This window comes from Micropterus dolomieu, linkage group LG12, assembly GCF_021292245.1.
Source record: "Micropterus dolomieu isolate WLL.071019.BEF.003 ecotype Adirondacks linkage group LG12, ASM2129224v1, whole genome shotgun sequence".
Lineage (NCBI taxonomy): Eukaryota > Metazoa > Chordata > Actinopteri > Centrarchiformes > Centrarchidae > Micropterus > Micropterus dolomieu.
The window spans coordinates 17063609-17085680 of record NC_060161.1 but is presented as its reverse complement, the minus strand read 5'-3'; the positions used below and the strand labels follow the sequence as shown (position 1 = coordinate 17085680).

The window sequence follows — 22072 nt, the reverse complement described above, 5'->3', positions numbered from 1 at the left end:
GAGACCTCACATTAAAAGCAGAATAGTGACTGATGCAAGCAACGGAGAAAACAGGCGTGTGCTTCATTTCTGAGTGCGTTTTGAGCCCACTGACAATAAGGCAATGACAATTTGATTTATTAAAATCAAAAGCTTACATACAGCCCCTTTAAACTGGCTGACCAGTGACGGAAAGGTTCCAACAGACTCAAACCCTGCAAGCAACACAGTAGCATCCACCACATAAATACACTTTGGTGTGTGTACGTGTTTATGAGATGCAGACACCATTTTTACATGATTCTTCATATTGTGGTTTACATTGTATAGTATAAAAACACTATTTCCATCTAAGTTTTATGATCGATTTTAGAGGGCGGACAGGGTAGCAGATTTAAAGTCTTGCTTTCTGCATAAAACTCTTCTCTCTCCTGACAAACTGCAGTTCTTGCTGTTTGGACCAAATAAAAGGGTTGTAAAACAAATATGTAACTCGCAAATCCTCACTGCAATTACAAGAGTTCATACTGCAAGAAATGGGACGTTTGGAGATCCATTTCCAAGCCAGCAGAAGAGGCATCAGTTAATGCGAACAAGCTAAAATAAATGCTCAGTGAATCAGGCTTATTAGTAACTCTGCTAATGTTAAACGTGTAAACAGGTCATGGTTGTTCAAATACTGAAACAGACGGTTCAAACCTGCTTGTTGCTGAAGCGTTTGAAGTGTTCATTTCACAGACACTCATGACATTATTTATACTTAATATAAAGTGTGTTAGCTTATTCATTAGCTTATGTATTCAGTGGCCTTGATAGTCACCTTCACTAAATGCAAAGCAGGGTAGCTCAAACAGCACTGACTGTCCCGGTCCCATATCCAACTATGTGGCTTTGCTCAACATCTCCAACTCAAAGTGTTTTTCTATCACGGCAGAAAACAATCTGGCCTTTTACAAGTCTGGAACAAATTACCGCAGCGTGAACGTGGATCAGGCACTACTAGCTCCATTATCTTTTGCCATGACTGATGACGGCGTAAAGCTAATGCATGTGGAAACACCGCTAACAGTGTTTAATTCAGTGGAAAGCTATGAGGTACAACATTATGCCTGTAATACTTGGCTGAGACACCAGGCTATAAAAACAGTTTTTTATGCTCCTTCACTGAATAATATCAAACTAATTTGTTTAGCATGTAAAAATAAGGCAATAAAGAGCACATTAGCAATGCTAACATAAAAGGGAATTATAGTTCAAATATTAAAAAAGAAAACAAATTTCTCACTGAATGCACACACAGAACAACAAATTTATTTAACCTGCTCTACTCGAGCACTGGCTTCTCTGTTATCTTCCTATTTCTGCTACTGTATTCTAGACACTGATGACTGCTAAAATGTGAAATGTAATTGTCGCATCATTCCTGTAATGTTGGAAATCTTGTGTTTTAATATCACTTGTGCCTCTGAGAGGCGATAGTCCGTTAGTATAGCCCCCCCCCCCCCAGTAGTAGCAGTAAGTTTGCTACATTACACAAGCCCTCTTTGCTTTTTTAGTTCAATAAATAAACTAAATAAACTCACAAAATGCCATGAAAGGAAACCTATTTTCCTTATCAAACTGAAAAATACACCTTCTGACTTTCTCTCTTTTACCAAACTAACTGCCTTCTTAACTCATCGTAAAACACACTTTATATAAATAAAACTCACTAAACCTGTCTGTTAGTCTTTCCACTGTTCCAACAATCACCAGCTCTGGTTTGGTCAAAATAAACCCTTAATTCACAGAGTCAGATGTGAAAATATTCTGGCTCTACACGCTGTCGCTGCCTCTCTGATGCCCGACCTCCCTCTCGCTCCTCTCCCGCTTGACGTCCCTCCTGTCCTCTCCTGTCATGTCATCATCGTCCCTGAAGTCAGAGCCCAGGTCCAAGCCGCTGCAAATCACCTCGGTACTTTATTCCCTGTTGTCAAACTGGCCTCTGTCGGTCTTAGAGGCTGTGGTTGGTCCCGCTTAAGTTATTGGCTGCTGAGCCCGGTTCTGTTGCCCATTCCGGACTGAGACAGTTACCGCTAAGTTAGCTTTCCGGCAAACTGAGCTAACAGCACTTAGCAGCGGTTATGACCTGATATGTAATATGATGCCCCCAATTTTTTGGGGCATAACTTTGACAGGTATGGAGTAGTTTAAATTCTTACACATTGTACCTTTAGGATGCCTGGTCAGATGATGTCAAAACTCAGGCCTTACAATCATCCTTCTACAAGTTGATGTCACTACATTTTGTGCTTTGTTGGTTACTTGTACATGTTTTGACATTTATTTAAGTGGTCAAGCAGTGCATTTTTACTGTGTACAATATTATGTTGTCTGATTTCCATGTGCTTTGTTACACTGTAAATAAAAAGAGCAATATTAACTTAGTTTATAAGATAATATTCTTAATAACCAAAACTAAACTGATGTATCTACACAGAACTACAGAGTATTCGTTTTCTTTTAGTAGCTGTCAAAAACAGTGGGAAAAACCCCAGGCCGTGTTATTATATTGGCTCTCCACTTCCACGCTGGACCAGCAGCTGGTGTGACTGGCTGAGGCTGACAGTAAGCTCTGGTTCCCTCTGCTGGCACATCTGCTAACTCTCACATGTACTTCAATCAAAGAGAATGTTTACGAAATTCAAGGTTCAATCTTGTTAAATAGGCGGCTACTTGAGAATCCAAACATATTAGTTTTTTTTTTTTTCTTCATCCCCACAACTTAAAAATGAGCGCTTTAGCTCAAAGAACAGTGCTTTTAATATATTTATGAGCTTATATTTTGTCAGTGCTGATCTTTTGTTTGTTGGTTCTTTGGTTATGACAGAAGAAGGGCCTCCAGCTTGGTGTTTTATTATTTTCTTTGGCACACAAAACTACTGTAATATGTTGTTTCATTATCCATAAAAGTAACAGTACGTGATTTCTTTCAACTACCACTCTGTATGTGTCTTATTACAATACGTCACGCGTTGTAAAGTACCCGTATGCATTAACACATAGTCTTAGCGTCTTTTACTCCATTGTTCTTTCACATGAGTAAATATTAGGTTCCTCTATGCATGTAAATCACATGCTTTTTGTGAGAAACAGGAATGTGGAAGAGTATTGTTCAAATCATCACATATGTCTCCCTGAGCAGTTTGAACTGGATCCATTTATGCTCTTGTTTACTTCGAATTCTCTACTTAATAACAGAAACCCATTTGGTGCCTTGAATCACAGGTTCATATCACACCAATGTACCACACGCTGCTTCAGAAAAAAAGAATCTTAGTGAATCTAAGGCACAAAGAATATACAGCCCGATCAATAAAGGCAGCCCAGTCGCTTCAGTAAGGATTCATAGGAAGTAGAACCTATAACAATGGGTTGATAATGTGTCACGTCATGTCTTAAGATCTAAAAACACATCATACAGTATAGCATCCAGGTGACTCGACGGAGTGACAGGTGAGCCTGGTGGCTAATTTAATTCTGCAGGTCGTTCCAGGGTCTCGGGGCCTTAACGACAAAAGCTCTCTACCCTTTTGACTCAGGGAAAAAACAGCAGGTTTTTGTTTTAGGAAAACTTCCTGTAAAACTTGGTAAAAAGATTGCAATGTGTGTATGAGTAATTTTTGAACATTTACAGCCAATACTGTTCATTTTAGTTTCTATAATTGTGACATGAACTTTTCATACCGTTTCATCTCTAATGCCATGTGGTGTGAAACCTAAAGGTCAAATGGTGATGATGCAATAATTGGCTCTTAAAGGGCATGTATGTGTTGAAAATTTATTTTTTTTAAAATTGAAATAATTCCCCTCTCCCTGCAATTTGCAGTCAAAGAGTTGGATGTATAAGTGACAATCTGCAAGTCACACCGTCAGCAGGGGAAGCCACAGAATAATGAGCAGCTGTACACATTTCTGTTGTATTTTTGTGCTTGTTGGATTGTTTTTTCTAAATATCTGTTTTCATTAAGATACAAAAAAAAAAATGCATCTTAAGTTCAAAGCTCAAATCTTTTCTTTTAGTTGGACCCCTGAACAGGCAACATTAAAAGTAAAATAACCCCACTTAAAATCTAAAAAGCTGTTACGGCTCTTTTTGCATGCTTACAGTTTGAGAGTGGGTACGCAACATTTGACTATACGCAGAAAGATTTCCATACAGACGGAAATATTAACCCTGCAAAATTTCACTTCCAATAAGAAGCCATTTGGACGCTGCATCACTTTTCTGATAACTTTTCAGAAAGCACTATCAAATTGATTAGCCCTTTCCTCTTCTTTAATAGTTTTGCTTACATGACATACGTATTTATCAAATAGGCTGCGTGTTCAATTAAAATGGTGATTATAATGGACATTCTGCCATAGAGCTGATTTAAAGGTTAGTATGCAAATTCCCTAACTTCCAGAAATCAATCATCATGTTTGCAGTGTAAGGGTAATTAAGAATTTAATCAAGATTTTCATTTATTTTTCATTCACGTCATTTGATGGAATTTTTTGGCATTGTAAATCATTTGCTACCTTTTTTCAAAGCTGAAATCTGCAATCTTTTTAATCCCAAATTTTTATGTAGTGTTATGGGAAAAAGCCTTTAAATGTGTGGAATTGTTCACATGGGTAGTATTTCCTTCTGTACTTTTTAACTAGAGGAAGGGGGGGGGGGGGACTGTTAACAGGCACATAATCAAAAAAGACAACCACCATCACAAACTTCTATGAGGCTTCAGTGACATTTTCACAATCCCACGTGTGAATGTTATTGTTGCTGTCTGCATGTTTTAAGTAGGCATTCCCATTTAAAAACATTACTGGGATTTTACACCAAATGACAAATGACATCACTACATTAAAACCAATGAGTAGACACAGCATGAAATGCACTGAGTAAAAATTAAAATTACAATAATAAGCAAATATGTCAATTTTAAATCAACAAACAAGCAATGTTAACACCGTTTATCATCATCTTGCTGGTTGGAAGCGGTTTGTTCGACTCTCATTTGTGAAAGCCCAGCCGTAAGGCAAACAGCATGGCAGTTTGTACAGTAAGTAAAGAATATAAATAACAGGTTGTCTTCAGCACCAGAGAGACCCAACTCCTTAATATTAGATTCACACTTTAGAGGGAAAGAATCAGTGGGGCACCTTGACAAATCTCCAGTGGGCACATGTTCAACCATTATTTTCTGCCAAGCTACGTGGAAAACATGGAAAAGAAAGTGAAAACCAAAACAAAGTTTAACACAGTTTCACAGTTTTCACAGTAACTGCAATCAATATGCAGCATTTATGTGAGCACAAATCATTGCACTACTACTGACATAACTGCGGCAACTTTTCATCATTAAAATGAGACAAACTTCTTCTTCCCTCCTTCTTTACATTCACCTCATTGGCACACAACCTTATCTCCTTTTGATTTCATCCTTTTCATTCCAAGGTAACAAAAGAAAAGCAAATGCCATCATGGCATTGGCCAGCTCTTGCTCGTTAAGATCCTGGTTCTCAAGGTTCCAACTGCTGCAGCATTACATTCAGCCCACAACTGTCTCACTTTCATTTGGATAAACAAGTTAGCCAACCCACAGACGATGCAAGCGTTCACATCCAATCACATTTCATTCAAATTTAATAAACTAACCATCAAAGATGAAGCAAAGTGTCAAGATGCTACAAAGGCTGCTGGGTGTAAAAGTGAAAGCTTGAAATGATATTGCGATACAGTGAAAAGTCAAAAACAAAACAATTCTAAGCATAATGTCAGATTATAACATTTGGCCTGCATGAGTCATCACGACTGCTGAGCCAATTATCAACAAAGTCAGGTGATTTGTGCAACATATTAAATTGAAATAGCTTGAGGGACACAAGCAGAGGCTGCCAAAGACTTTGGTTTGAGTGACAGACAGACAGTTGACCTTACAATCTTTTCAGGATATCTGTGAAAGGATCAGACTTGTAGTTTTTATAGCTGAAGGTGTCCACTATCATATATTTGAACAAAGATGAGATGCTACAGATGGGAGCACCTCAGGCACTTTGCCTTAACAGACGTTAAACAAAAATAAACAGCTGATAACTTCCACTGCAGATGCTTCAGACAAACTCACAGTCAGTATACAGTCCCAACAAACTACACTCTGTGGTTTAAACTAACAAAAGAAGAAGAAAAACACCTCATCCCTTCCAAACATTAAAAGGAGTTTGCAGTTTCCTTACCGTCATAGCCGTCTGCTAACAAACCAAACTGCTCCAGCACCTTAACAAAGAGGACCACAACCACCAGCACCGCAATCATTTCCAGTCCCTCCAAGTTCATAGTCAACATGTCGGACGGGTCACAGCCTGCCCATGGTCGTGCAGCACAGTCTGCAGGCCATTTAACTCCACTTAAGAGCCCTATATTCCTGGGTCTGAGGAGAGACCGGCACAAGTCAGAGAGGGACGGTGGGAGGGGGAGAAAGAAGTGTGTGGAAGAGAAAGGAAGGGGGGGGGGGGGGGGGGGGGGGGGGGGGGGGGGGGGGGGGGGGGAGAGGCAAGGATAAGGACGAGTGGGCGTGAGGAGAGAAAGAGGCAACGAGGAGAGGACCTGATCATTGTGACAAAGACAGAGTGAGAGAAATGTTGGACAGAATGCTTAAAAAGGAGAACGGGAGATGGTGCTGATCCACCAGTTGCTGTGGCGTACCGAATTATATCAACTATTAAATGCCATGACATTTGGTGCATGTTCCCCTCAGGAACCTTTTGTCTAGCACCATCATCAGATCAAATTTTTAATTTTGTCCAACTTTGACTTGTGACCTGTGAAACTGATGGCATTCCTATCAGCTCTACTTGTTTAGTGCTAATTATCAAATGTTAGCATGCTACCAGGCTTAACTAAGATGTTTAATATATGGTATATATGTAAGCATTATACCTGCTAAGCATCAGCATGTCAGCATGCTTCTGTTTAGCTCACAGCGTCGCAGAGCGGCTAGCATAGCTGTAGACTCATAGTCTTGGTAAATAGACCTAACTTTTACACAACTATTTATTGAAATTATGTTAGTTACTTAATCATTTTGTGTATAGTTGCTGCTTTTTGTCCACTGTTTGCACATATATTTTCTGAATTAAATTTTGGTCTTTCTGTATGGCTTTGTTTCCTCTTTCCTCGCCTGACAATAATAAACCGTAATCTTAAGCTTTACTCTTGATTAGGGCAAAAAGGTCACTTGTCCTTGGAGGAAAATCATAGAGAGGCGTCCAAAATACCTGTGTTAATTAGAGGTCACCACATGTAGTGGCAAATTATAGATGGTCTTAGCCATGATGGATTCCATGTTTCAGAAAAAAAAGCCATTTAATTACACACAACAAACAATATAGGCCTATACGCAATTCAACACACATTATACAGATAAAAATATGTCTGCAGATGTGAATAATTAGCACACCTACAGTAGCATCTCCCCCTTGTCAGTTTTCTATAATAATAGCAGAAAAATCTATACTTTAAGAGATCACAATTAAGAGTGGTAAAGGATTGACCGACAACCTGTGAAGACATAATAATCCCCATATTATCTGTTGTCCCAAGAGAACAGAAGACAGTTTGAATAAGACTATAAAGACACCTTACAGTACACCAAGGTGTATAGCAGCAAATAATAGCACAATTGCTGTAGTAATTGATGGATATAACACTTTGCAATTTGCCCAAGGCAATGATGTTAAAACATTTCCAATATTTCCCACCTTTTCAATATTTACTCAGTTAAGGAACTAATAAAGGGCATAACTGAGCTGAGACTCAACAAAGAAGTTGTGGGCGAAATGGTGTAAAATGTCAGGCTAAGAAATAACCCGCTTGTTAGACCTCATCATCACCCGGACTTAAAATAAAGCAGAAGGAGGACAAGGGAGAGGTCAGAGAGAAAGACAACACGGCAGAGAAGAGAGGGACTCGACGGTAGCGAGTAGAAATGTCCCTGCGGTCAGCAGCAGGTGTCTGCTGGAGACAAAGAAAAATAATCCATCTGGTCTCTCCTGATTCTCTCAGTAGACAACACTATTTGTTTTGTATTTTTTAATTTCCAGTATTAAACATGATAGGTTAAAGTAACATGTCACCTTTTAAATGATCAAACAGTCTTCAGCCTACCTTTCAAATCAGAACATTTATTTCATTTTCTTCACTGCATCACGTCCTATAGATACAAATTTCCACATTTTACAATGTCACCTGGAAGTGTCTCTAAAATGGGTGCATATAAACTTATGACAAAAGCAGATGAAAGGATCTTGTGGCTTCTATCAAATTTTCAAAATGAGCCCACACAAACCTTTTATTCAGAGCAATATCAACCACAGCCCAGTACACAAACACAGGAAGATGACACTTCCAAGACACTATTTGCATGCTTACCAAGAACCAAATCAAAAAGCTGTCCCACAGATAAGGTCTCTTGCAAACCCTCTCAGGGCTTGAAATGATTCCACATTCATCTTCACAGCCCATTAGTTCAAAGGAAATGGTTAGGACAGAGATTTACCATGGAAACAACCTCTGCTGATGCTCTGTTGGGCAGCTCATTTAGCCCACTATCTGGTTACTTTTCTTTATTTGTGGGTGCTAAGCAAGGGCCAAATATAGCTCCAGCGTGTGTGTGTGTGTGTGTGAGCGCGCGTGTGTTGTCTTTGGACATGACCGGACATCAGCTGCGTAGGAAGAGCCTTGAGAACAGGGGTTGCAAAGGTGAAAAGAAGGTGTGATAGATGTCTAGCAGACACAAGATGCAGCTAGACAGAGGTGAAAAGAACCTCGAGGGGTGTTTTAATTTGATATTATGTGGGATTTTACTTTCACACTAATATCAGAACATGGCCTAACCTCAAAGAAACTTTCCAACATCTGCTCTCCAGTCACCTCACAACTTCACATAGGGCGTAATCATATCTCTTGGCTAATGTTAATGAAAATAATCAAGGTTCGTGCATGTCATCAGCACACAGTTTGCTGTATCAATCAGGGTGTTACTGGTGATGAAGTTAATTGCCAGTGCGAAGCGGTGTGTTGGTTAAAGCTGGGAGCACGAACTTAACTGTAGGTGGCAGAGAACGCCTGAAGCACCTGCAAACTGGGTTATACAAGTATCATATGAGCGTGTCTCAGTCCAAAAATAACGTAAGATCTGTTCTAGACCGTACTCTGTAATATTTTTTACATTAATTATGCTGCTGAGTATTATACACTGAACAAAATTATAAACGCACCACTTTTGTTTAAATAGGTATTGCCTGTCGCCAAAGCCTGATATCTTTTATTCCTCTGTGCCATAGAGCGCCACTGATGTCCAAAAACTATTGAAATGATTCACATTGTTGCACTAGGTGACATGTTCCTTTAATTACTATGAACATGGGCACTGTAGCTTTTGTTTTGGTCTCATACCCACATACCTGAATAATCACAAGAGAACCAATTTGTATTAATGCGCAGCTGAAATTGTCCCGAACAAATGCACTATTTCCACTTGTTTGAGTAACATTTTATAAAAACTAGAGTGCCCTGCTGTTTTAGGGAATTATTCCATTCTTTGAAAATTAAAGTATAACGTGTGACCCATTTATAAAGATCACCATCTTTGGTAGGAACGAATTGGTGCTGAGAACCCTGGACAGATTGGGTAAGTAGGAATATGAGAGATTAAGAGGATTGCCAGCCTAACCTATAATTTATTTTAATATAGTTAACTTATTGATGCACAGAAAGGGATTAATTATTTTCTTTATTCAGTCTGATTTTCAGCTAGTGACTTGCTTGTCTATGGATACTAAATCTTTTGACCGTCTCCTGTATCTACGGTATCTGCATGAAGCATACAATCAACTAGAAATGTCATTGTGTACAATTTCTTGACAACTACTCACAATAAGGGATGAGCCATTTGCCATAGCCCTCCTTCCCCTTCCTATTTAAATCAAAGTGATTACAACTATGATTGGTGGACCTTGATTAAATAACCCTCTTAACGTAAATGAACAGAAGGAAGAATCTGTTCCTTATGTTTACTTAATTAAGTTACAATGGAATTCCCATCTGCAGACAAAGAGCAGCGCTGCAACATGGTGTTAAAACAAACTAATGTCTTCCATTTGTTTAGCGAAATTACAGAATAAGGCCCCCGGTGGCCTGTAACCTTCAAATGATATGGTAAATTGCAAATTAATGCGATTCGGGTATTGTTAAATTACTGGATCGCAGTACAATGACTTTGCAGTCACATTTGTTGTGCAAGACATTTTCTTGCAAAGGGAACATAGCCTAATACAAAGCAAGTAAGGTCTTTATTTTAATAGGAAACAATGTTAAAAGGTCCTAAATCAAGATCAAACTTGTTTAATACATTCTTGCTGAAAAATCGTAAGGACTCTCCAAAGATAAATGTATTGTATCGCGTGACATTCAGATTTTTGATAAATCACAACTTGAAAGGACCCACATTTATTATCCTGCTTCCTTCAGGAAATGATCCTAATTCATTAGATTGACATGTATACACCAAAGTTTCAATGCTGAATTGACATGCATTGCATTTCTCCCCAACATCAAAAACTAGGCACTTTATTTTTTGGCAATTAGTAAAGGCAATTATTAAATTATTAAATATTTGCCCATTAAAAAGGCACCACTGTTTCTTTTACCTCTTCTTACTGCGAGAAGCGTGTTGTTTTCTTTGATTTTGCTGCCATCAAGTGGAAACAGTGAGAATCAACAGCCCAACGCTCTGAACCCAGGAGTAGCTCATCACTCAAAACAGCTAAAGTGCAAAGAGCAGCTTAAATACTGTTAATATGGTTTTCATTATGAGTGCATTAAAATATTAACCACATGTTGTGTTACATCCTACAATTTACTTAAGGGTTTACTAATGACAATTTAAAAAAAATTACATTATATTAGATGTCTTATGTCTCATTTCATTTTCCTAGATCATTAATTAATTTGTTAATTAATTAATTAATAGTGATTTGTTTTTCTACAAGGTTATGAAGGGAAAAAAGGTTATGAAGACATTCCCAGTTTGGATATGAAGATTGGACTGGTCTGATCTGCCCCCACTAACCCCTTTTAATACAACTAAACCAGAGATGGTTTCTGTATATGTTTCTGACAACCTATATAATCATCTTACATCAAATATCTGAATCAACTGCACCGAAACAAATGGCCGTAGCTTTAATTATTAACATGCTGTGATATAATCAATATGTTGTTTCTTAATACATATCATATAAAATAGCCTCACTTGTTCTGCAAACATTATTAGTGCCATTCCACAAAGTGTATTGTGGATTCAAACTGTCCACATTATGGTGAGGAAGGAGGTGTTAAAGCAAACCAGGACTGTACCCTGGGGTGACCCGGAGTATCTGCGTGAGTATGCACTGCCATGCCTACTGACTGCTCCTGCGAGGCTTCACTGAGCAGGCGGCTGCTCATTAATCCAGTTCTATGTGAGCTCTCTTAATACTGGTCACCGTGCCCTGTGGGAACGGAGTGATTCTTTCTTCTTTAAAAATAAAAATAAAAATAAAATAATAATAATAATAATGCACTGAATGCCATGCCACCATAGGAAACCCAAAACAAGCTCGCAGCCAAGAAGCCAACTGATGTGGCTTCGGTTTTCAATTTAAATGCTAATTTAGAGAACTGAAAAACCAATAGAGTATAATGAAACAGGGACTTTGAAAAGGCCTGAGATAACATGTTGCTGATAACAAAAGGAAAGAAATGAAACCCAGAGGGAACTGTGAGCTGTGTAGGTGACCCCCTCCTCATTTCCTAACGTAAAGGTAGCCTTTACATTTACATATCAGAGAAGGATATCTGAAATCTTATACATGCCATTTGGCTTAATAAAATCAATTTCCCAACTTTTGGGAGAAGAAATCCATTTAATATCGAGATAATATCTATAAATTCACCAACATGCCTTTTTATAATGCAAATGGTAAGCCTGGAACATTTTGGAAAGTGGAAGACTAGTCTTTGATTAAGTTCTGCTCTGCAGTCTATAGCAGCTCAGAGAAATTTAAATACGTTCTGAACATTATGTACCCTATATTAATGACCACTGTGCATTTACCAGAGTCCTTAGAGGACTTCTCAATGGCTTATACTGAATAGTGATATAGATCAGGAGACTTGTACCTGAGGTTAGATGAGAACAATGTGCATACTAAACGTTCTCTCAAATCTCTGTCACATCCACCCGGCACTTTGGAACAACATGAGTTGTGAGAAACGCTGCATGTGACAGATGGGTTGGAAAAATCTAATGAGATAGATTCGAAGTGCTTTGGGTATATGGTTCATAAAAGTAAAAGTAATTATTTGCCTTTGACAAAGAGACTTTCTATGAATAAAGTTCACACAGTAAGAGCTGGTAGTCTAGGTCAATTTTTGAGACTAAAGCAGACAGAGATTTGGTCTGAAAGATGCTGTTCCAAAAATGGTGCTGGAGCCTACAGATAAGGTTAAAATATATTTAGCTCTCTTTAAATAAGCTCAGAGATTACTTCTTTAAAGAGTGTTAAACTGAATGTTTGCGTTTTTAACAGAAACTGAAAATGTCTTGGCTATGAGCGGTCATGGAGATTGGTGGCATGGCTACCCCCAAAAATGACAGCTGCCCTCCCTGTGGTCGGCACAAGTCTCCGCTCGGTTCTGTAAACACCAGAAGGCCTGGAAGGAGTCGGGGCCAGCAACAACAACGTACTGGACATCTCCATCACCCCTTGTGTTAATGTCACGAGGAATTAGCTCAAGAAAACCAACCTCAACTTAGTTTACATCATGTTTTAGTTCAGCTTAGAGGCATTTACATTCACATTTACTCATTTGGCAAACACTTTCATCCAAAGCGACTTACATTTGGGGAACAACATACAAGCATCAATAAAGCATCAATACAGCAAGAATATTGAATAGTGATAATACCTAATGGTACTTTTATTCTTTAATTCAGTAACTAGTTCTGACTTTGTTTAACACATTTCAAAGCGGTCTTGTACTCTCTTTCAGGAACTGAAACACGCCATCAACATTAATTTACCAGTTGGTGGCCTGAGTCATAGTTAATGCTTTGCTGTTTCCCTTTGAGCAACTCTACTTCTGAGTGTACCTATCTTACTCCTACACAAACTGTACTCATAACAGCCCCGACAACACAAACAGGCAAGACATTTCAAATAAAGCACAACAAGGGCAAACAAATCATTGAGCACCACCATAATGACGCTGGCACGTCTCTTATCCTTGGGACAGTCAAAGCCCGGCCGGCTGAGTCTGAAAAGGAGTTGGAGGGCAAAGTTCTTATGAGTGCTTATACGACCATGGTCTCTTGTCATGCAGATGAGTGCAGCAATGAAAATTAATGGAATGCATTAGAGTGGGTGGTGGAGTAACACTAAGGTCACTCAGAAAGTGCATGTTTTATTATTTCATTTTGTCCTTGTCCAAAGAGCTCCACATTGTGTAAATCCATGTGTTACATGATTTGACAAAATATTTGTTTGTATTTGAAGTTTCAAATACAGTAACTGTACTGTTCAGGATTTGCACAATAAACTCATCCAATTCTACCTTCTTTGAGGACGTGTTACAGTTTTAGCTGCAAGTCTACGCATTGACGTGTTACAAATGATAGAGCTGTGTTGGTAACAATTCTTTTCTTTATCAAATGTTTTTTGATAATTCCTTCAGTTAATTGATGTTTAATATTTTAATTGCAAGAATGCACCCTCCAGACTATTCAGCCAAGACGCAGAGCCACACACTTGGCATTTATACTAAACGATTGGTTCTGGGGACTTGGGATCTCACAGGAGCTCACGTGATCAAACGTGACTTCAGACATGAAGAAACTCGTCGTTAAACTCCAAGATAGTCACCTTACAATGACACAAAACAATGCAGTAATTGTTCATACTTGAGAAACTGAAACCAGCAAATGTTCCCCTTAATTTTTTTTATAATTGACTTAAATCAATAATTGTTGTTTGTGTCAATTAATCCACAGCTAACTAATCCATTAACCAACTAGTCACTTAATTGGCAAACCTGAGTGTTCACTTAACCACTCCCCTTAACAGCGACTCTCCAATCATAGCTTAGCAACCGTAACTGTGTGTCAAGCTTTAGATTTCTTAATATACTGAAGTACACAGGGCTGTTGAAAGAGTGATACTCTCCAACTTAAAGTTGGAAGGATGGGGTCTTTTTTTGCCTTTCCCAAAAGAAAAACCACAAGTGCAAAAGTGTAAGAAAAAGGGTTAAACTGTGTGTTAATCTCCTATAATATGAGCATTTCATTAGCTAACTAAATTTTATGGGGCTACAGATAACGTAAGCCCTGTTCACAATAGCACATCCACAGCACAGTATTTCTCTGCAGTGTAACCCGGTGAGGTATTTGCACCCTGAGATATCGTGAAGTTCACCAAACACATTGGTTAGCCCTCATCCTAAAAGCCCTTTCTCTTCTAATGTTAAAGGTGAAAGATGTTTGAAAATACAAACAATAAAGTGTAAGTCTGACTTTGAAAACGGATCAGCCGGAAGCATGAAAACGTCAGCCAAAGGAGCCAATGTTTCGCTAGCTCCAGCGGATACAGTTTGCTTGTAATAGCTGTAATTTCAGCCATTGAAATCGAATATAACCAGCTAGAAATAAGAAGTCTGCTTTTGTCTTCCTCTGTCTGAAATCATTCTTTCAAAATTCCCTGAACTTACCACTGGAAACTTTGTATGCACTGTATGCAAACAGAAAGTTGATAGGCATAATTATAGTAACTGAAGAGGGCGCATAACGGTCAGTTTTTTTGAGGACAAACCACCATTCTTAGGCATCCATCATCTCTCAAATATCTTAGCCGACTATTTTAAAACCTTGCTTCATCTGTTTGAAACTACCTGGAAACAATACATGTTAGATCTCCAGTTAAGCATCGCAATATGGTAAAGCACATGCGATTTAGCTACTGTTACACTGTGTGTTTGTGTATCTGGATCCCACGTTCTCCTTTCTAGGTCCCTGTGAAATGAGCTTACAGTGCACATAACCACCCCGTCTGTGATCTATTACCTGAGAGAGTTACAGAGTCCCTCATTTATTTGGCTTTCAAGCTCTCTTGTAATACCCCAGTGAAATATGACTTACTGTACTTTAAGTGTCATTCATTCTGTCTCTTCCACACTACACCACTAAATATAACCGCAAGCAGTTATTGTCCGCTGGCCACCCACTAAATATTTCATTGTTCTTTAAAAAGGACCAGACTTCCTCGTCTTTTGTCGCGGTGACAAGCTGTGACAATGAGGCTGATCGGCACAGTATTGCAGGGAGACAGATGTATCGTAAGCTTGTGCGTCTGCGTTGGCAGAGAGTCTATGTGGCATGCTGACTGCGAGTGTGGGCCGCCACTGTAAAATCACTTGTGGGAAAAGGCAAATGGAAAAAGTCAAGCAAGTTTGTGGAGTCCAGACGAAATGTTTACCAAAAGTGGCCGATTTCAAGTCAATTTCATGGACTGCTGGTGTGGCAACATGAATTCAGATGGGATTAGAGAGCAAACAGCAGATTAGTGGGGAACTATCTGGATGCCTAAGTTCAAAACACACACACACACACACACACACACACACACACACAGACCGATGCTGCACATTCTCACACACAGAACAATTTATCTGTGCAAGTCTTTTAACAATAAATCCACCGGCTTAAGTACAACATAAAGATTAAAGATCAAACATCTTTTCAAGCAGGCAGTTACCTTTCTTTATAGACAATTAATTTAGCCGCTAACTCGTGAAAAATGTATCCAATTAAAATGCCTCCTCACCTTCCCATCAAACCTACCTCTCGCCTTGCTTCTTTGTTTCGGCTGAACCGAGAAGATGACCATTAAAGCCCCCATGATGCCCTCCAGACTTTCGCGCTTAGTGATCTGGAAGTCCTGCTAGATTTCACACACTTTCCACTCCCACACTGGGATGGCTTGTGAGTGAAAACGGAGGGGATGAAAAACAAAACCCAGAGAGATGCTGGGAAGCCTCACATGAAAAACCAAGTCTCCGCTTCAAACTACCCTTTATATTCACCCCGGCTAGGTGGGCAGCACGAAGAGCAATAGGAGTGGGAGTAAAACATGCGTGCCTCTGTTGAGTTTTGAATTTTGACGCGCATGCTCCGCAGGGCCCTCCCTTCCCCTATTTTCCCGTTCTGGTGTGAGAGCTTGTTAGCTGATCTCTGCTCTGCAAGGGCTACTTTGTACCAGTTGAGCACCTAAATTAATTGTGCGACCGGAGAGGGAGCCAGTAACATGCTGGGCAGACTGGTGCTGCCGCTCTTTTCAGCAGATCTCTCCTCACACGGGGAGGGAGAGACGGGAGGAAGGCGAGAGAGCTCATGCTGTAGATAAAACATTATTCCTTAGTAGCTGCCTTCTAACTACATCTCCTGCTGGGGACAGGAGCAGAAAACCATGCTGTGTCCACGACATTTAGTGAGAACCGAGACCTCAAGCTGGCAGTGGCTAATGTCAATATTTAAATTAAGTGGTGGGCATCTTCAGTGAGCATCTTCTCTACCTACTAATGCTGACGAGCCATTTTATAAACAGATTAATGAGAGAAGAGGGATGATCTATAATGGAAAACATGTCTATAAGCCTCCATATGATTATATTACTATTATTTCACCACAGGCTTAATGTGAAAGTCCCAAAAGAAAGTTTAACTCAATAATCATTTCCTCCCTCTAATTTATAAAATAAATGCTCTAATTATAAATAGAAAGAGGGGTGACAGATTGACCTTTACACCCCCCAGAAAAATCCAGAAACACTGTATTTTATGTAATACTGATTCCGTATTCGTAGCCACAGAGAAAATATCCTGCTACCATGTTAAAGTTATTTCCCATCCCATCATAAGCCCTATGAAAAAAAAAGTGATTGCTACTTCAGAGTTGATCCTCCGGCAGCTTATTTGGCAGACTCAGACCGACTTTGGGGAAGATTCACCGGATTATGGAGAAGACCTGGAGGTCAGAATCATGCCCACACCTTTTCCCTTTCCCTTTGCTCAGACGGGTGAAAATAACCACAAAGATGCTCGTCTGACGTGACACATCAAAAGAGGAAAACAGAATGACAAAAATACATCCGCTCCCTGTGCCACCCACACGCAATCCATTTCATGAACTGTGTGACGGCAGTCCGATTCAGAAACGCAACAGCCAACCACTGCAATCAAGTACCAATTTGCACCCACTACATTAACCTGCTTCCTGTCTGTCGAGTGTGCTCTGTTGCTCCAAGGCCTCCCACGGATGTCAGACAGAAGGTAAGGTACATACTGTGCGGCAGGCTCTGTAAACTATACGCACACATAAACTGTGTAAACAAAAACTCACACTTTCACATGATGGACTGGTCGCGGCCATTTTGAAGGTCAAGGACCTTTACATCATCAGTGTACACCCTATTTCTTTTATAATTGGGTTCTGCTGAATGAGTCGTACCAGCAACGGGTGCAATTATTTCAGCATGACACCTTAATTATGATAGTATAGATAGAACAACCACCTTGAAAAAAAGCCCTTGATAAGAAAATACAATATTAGTGAGCAACAGTTATGCATCTGTTCATTATTTACCTGGCAAATCATTCAAACGTTTTGACTCTTGAACTCAGCGAGCATACATTACTTATTTTATGGTACTGGTTTTAGATTAATTATGGCATTCTATTCCTGTTATTATGTTATGTTTACAGCCATGCTAGCAGCTCTGTGAGGCTGGACTTAAGCACAGCGGAGCTTTGAGCTAAATCCTAAAGTCAGCATGCTAATCTGAGCACAATGACGATACTACCATTCTGATGTTCAGAACGAATTTACATTCTGAACTTTAACCATTTTACTTTGGCATGTTAGCACGCTAACCTTTGCTAAACACAAAATGCAGGCAAGGCTGAGATATTTGGTTTTAAACCAAAGTGTTGGACAAATTAGACCTGACAATGTTGATAAAAAGTCAGGTTAACACCAATGTGACTACAATTCATCTTCAAGGGAACATGAACTTTTCAAGGCAATTCATCCATGCACATGGATACTACTACTTCCTGCAAACAAATCTGACACAGCGGCACAGAGAATGAATGGTCTAAAAGCAATGGGTGAACTAAAGGAACTGTCATTTTTCTACAAACAAAAATGTTATGCCATCAGAATAATTTCAAATATACTATAATGAGCTATCCACCAAAATCAGTTGCAAAATATTGCTTCTTATTAAAGTGGAAACCACTTATAGTGATCACAGTTAGAGCGATCAACCATTTATATGGATCAAGCTTGGGACAGAATCATTCCCATACAAATACTGTATATGTAAATATTTCATTAATAGTAATCAGGTAGTTTGCTTACAGTGTTCATGGTATGGTTATGACAACATATGGGGAAAAGATTTTAACTGTTGTAGCCTACTACTGCAAGTTGTCATATGCTTAGGCTCTCTTTTAACTTATTACCTAGCTTATTACAACCGCCCCCGCCTGTTCTGATAACATAAGTTCACTGCACGTGTGTGTGTGCACGCGCAATGTGCTGTCTTCCTCTAGTGTTCTCACATCACTGAGTGAGTTATTTTGCCCTCTCGTTCCAGCTCTGCTGGCGTTATGGGACTTTTGCAGTGCATAATTATTGTGCCTGCTCTCTCACAGCAGCAGGTATGTTATGTGAGTGGAGTGTAATGCTTTCCCACTGACTGTACAGACAAGGCTTGGAGCAAGAGAAGGCCACGTTTGAATTAGTAAATAGCAAAGCTGTCTGTTTCATTACTTTATGTATAAAAATGTCAAGTAACCCTAACCCTAATCTGCATGAGAAATAAAGAAACTACCCTACAGTAGTTTTGAAAAAAATTTACTTCAACATCAAAGTCTGTTTACAGGTCTTGGGGAGGTCAGTTGGAGCTGAAGACAACAAATTTGATCAAAAGCGAAGGTACACACACACACACACACACACACATATAATATAAATGTCTGCTACCGTGCATGTGCACATGGATATGGAACGGTGTGCTAATGGGAGAAGGTAATAAAAGCATAGCCACTTAGCAGGAACCCTTAAACTGTAGCCCCAGTTTGAGGATCAGTCCAAATCAGCTGAGCATGGCTTTTCAAAGGGTAGCCTAATTACGTTGGAGCCGTAATGACTTGTCATTAAATTAGACACTCCACAGAACTGGTTGGGATAATCAAATGTGGTAAATCATCTCCGCACACTGAGGCTTACTCCACAGCACTTCAGGAAAACAATCTGATTAACTATATGGGATTTGGGAAAGTGTTTTATAATTGATTTTGTAGTGTATAGAGAAGATGAATACCATCATATACCTATAACACTAGTCATTTCAAGGAGCAATGTCCAACACATCATGTAAACATCTGCTTCAAATGTAAATGCTTGTACATCTCAAGTATGTACAGTAGGTGCTCGGCTGCCCGCAGATCGCCGACATGCTTGAGATGGCTGTCCATTATCCTAAGTGGTGGGCTTCAGGCCTTTCTTTCTTTTATACCACATAACCTTTCTTTCACCTCTTTTTTCCTGCTGCCATTTCCAGCGCTTCATTAAAAGGAACGCTGTTAGTCTGTAGGTGTTTGTGACTCAGACACAGAGCGGCGAGCCATAGGTGGGTAGTGGCCCCCACTGTCTTTTAAACTGACGGTGTGCAAAGGCAAATGGAAATGTATGGAAATCGCGGCAGGGAGCTTGTGAACAGCAGCTGATGCGTGATGAGAGCGATGAATCAGAGAAGTTAAACTGCACCAAGGTTGCTCGAGGCGAAGACCAAAACACGAGGTTTGTGTAAGACATAACTGATGCTTATACTCTTGAAAAAACATTTTGAAAGCTAACAGCTATTCCACTTTCTTACAAGCAAATGTAGCAGAGTAATGAGTGGAAAACAGTTAAAAGTGCAGGGAACCAAACCCGCTTTGAGAACCTGAGAACCATTGTAAGATCTTTTATGCTCAAGCCAAAGTGTAACTTACCTCAATAGTAAATTGCATCAGCAGTATATCCTATTCTGTCACCTACATTTCTGTCAGATCTCTGATCTAGATAGTTAATTTAAGTTATATATTACTATTATTAACACGCATAATTCTAACATATTCTAATCTAATCCCGAGTACAAAACCATGATCACAAATGTTTTACCTTAAACAAGCAAACAAAGAGCATGTGTGGCACAGTGTTTACATGTTTTTTATGGAAAAAAGTGAAACATTCACTGCTTCCAGTTTTGCAAATGTGCATATCTGCTGGTTTTCTTATTCTTAAATGATAGTAAATTAAATATATTTGGGTTTTGGGCTGTTGGTGGGACAAAACAAGCCACGTGAATGGCCATTTTTCACTATTTTATGACATTTTGAGTAAACGATTTATTGAGAAAATAATCAATACTGTAAATAATCATCATCATAATCGATAGATTGATAGACATAGAGATTATTAATCCTAATCTTAGGTATATTCAGATACCCAGTGGCAAGGACTTCAAACAGACAAACAATAAATTAATAAATACAGTGAAAAAATAACCTGAGCACCTGCTATTGGCTGACTGGTTAAAAATAATTCTGACGGCTGTTTCGGACAAAGGCTCTCCTGAACCTCTCAGTCCAGCAGCGAAGCGAGATGAGGCGTCCGCTGGTTTTCTGGCACACCAGGATGTTGTGAAGAGGGGTAGCGGACATTGTCCAGGACGGCACTTCACATTTCTTTCTGAGTCCAGCCTCCTGCGGAGCACTGAGCCAGCCTTTTTAACCAGCTTGTCCGGCCGCCTAGTGTCCCTGTCCGTCACATTGCCTCCGCAACATATCACACAACATAAAAAATGATATTTGCCACCACCAACTGACAAAACATATGGAGAACTTCACTGCAGACATCAAAGGACCTGAGAAAAACCTTGTTATATAGCAGAGCATATTGGGGGACCAGTCCAGCTTGTTAACATTAGCGTTGGTTGTAGCCCTGATATGTACTATCATTTGCATTGTCTGCATCTGACAAAGTACACACGGTATCTCTGAACACTTTTGTTTATAAGCCCAAACACATACTATATTCATCATGTTATAATTAAGATAGTTGAAATGAGAATACGCATGCGCCTTGTATATTGTATATCGATATATCTGGCCAAATCTGAAATTAATGTGCCTGTTTTACCGCATATTTATTTATACTGCATGCACTGATGGTCAGAAGCTTCACTTCTATCATATTGTGAATCTTTATACTATAAATCTTTCATATTTGCTGTTCATGTTACTGTAACCTTATGGATATGTATTTGATCCTGCAATGGTTGAGACTCTCCACGTGGACCATTATTGTAGTTTCATGTCCCAAGGAACAATTTTTATACTGTCCACTAAGTGGCAGCAAAACGTTAAGAGCATGTATCTCTGCCAGTGTTTGCATTTTAAAATAATCTCGGCATCGTCATGTTCCTTTGTCTATGACAGACAGCACAAGCAGTTTCAGTTAAACAAGCATTATCGTATTTAACAGCTATATCTAATCAGTGCAGAATCTATGGAAATGTACCCAAGTGGTGGCAATAAATAGATAGGCTACATAAATCAATAGATAATTAATTATAAATAAAATCCAATATTCTGTGTTGTGCTTCATGCACGGGAGCTTCAAGCTCATTTTTCCTGTACTGCAACATAAACATGTCCCAATGCTCAGTACTGACACATACAAGCAGGAGAGCTGACATCTGATCAATAAGACTAATGTAGGAGCCTGTTCTTTTAAGACAGAAGGGGCTCTTGTCACTTGATAAATGAAGTGCCAGGAACTGAACACAGAAGGTTTGATTAATTTGTGCCACATTATCCTACTGCAGCAGTGATAACCAGCTTATGGCTGCCTACATGCAACTCCAG

The 22072-nt window shown here is 39.3% G+C and overlaps 1 protein-coding gene across 7 annotated transcripts in view; it reads right to left on the bottom strand.

Annotated features, from left to right (window-relative positions):
- kcnip4a (potassium voltage-gated channel interacting protein 4a) overlaps positions 1-22072 on the bottom strand; it is a 144963-nt gene that overhangs the window by 43831 nt on the left and 79060 nt on the right. The gene's annotated exons all lie outside the window — the stretch shown is intronic.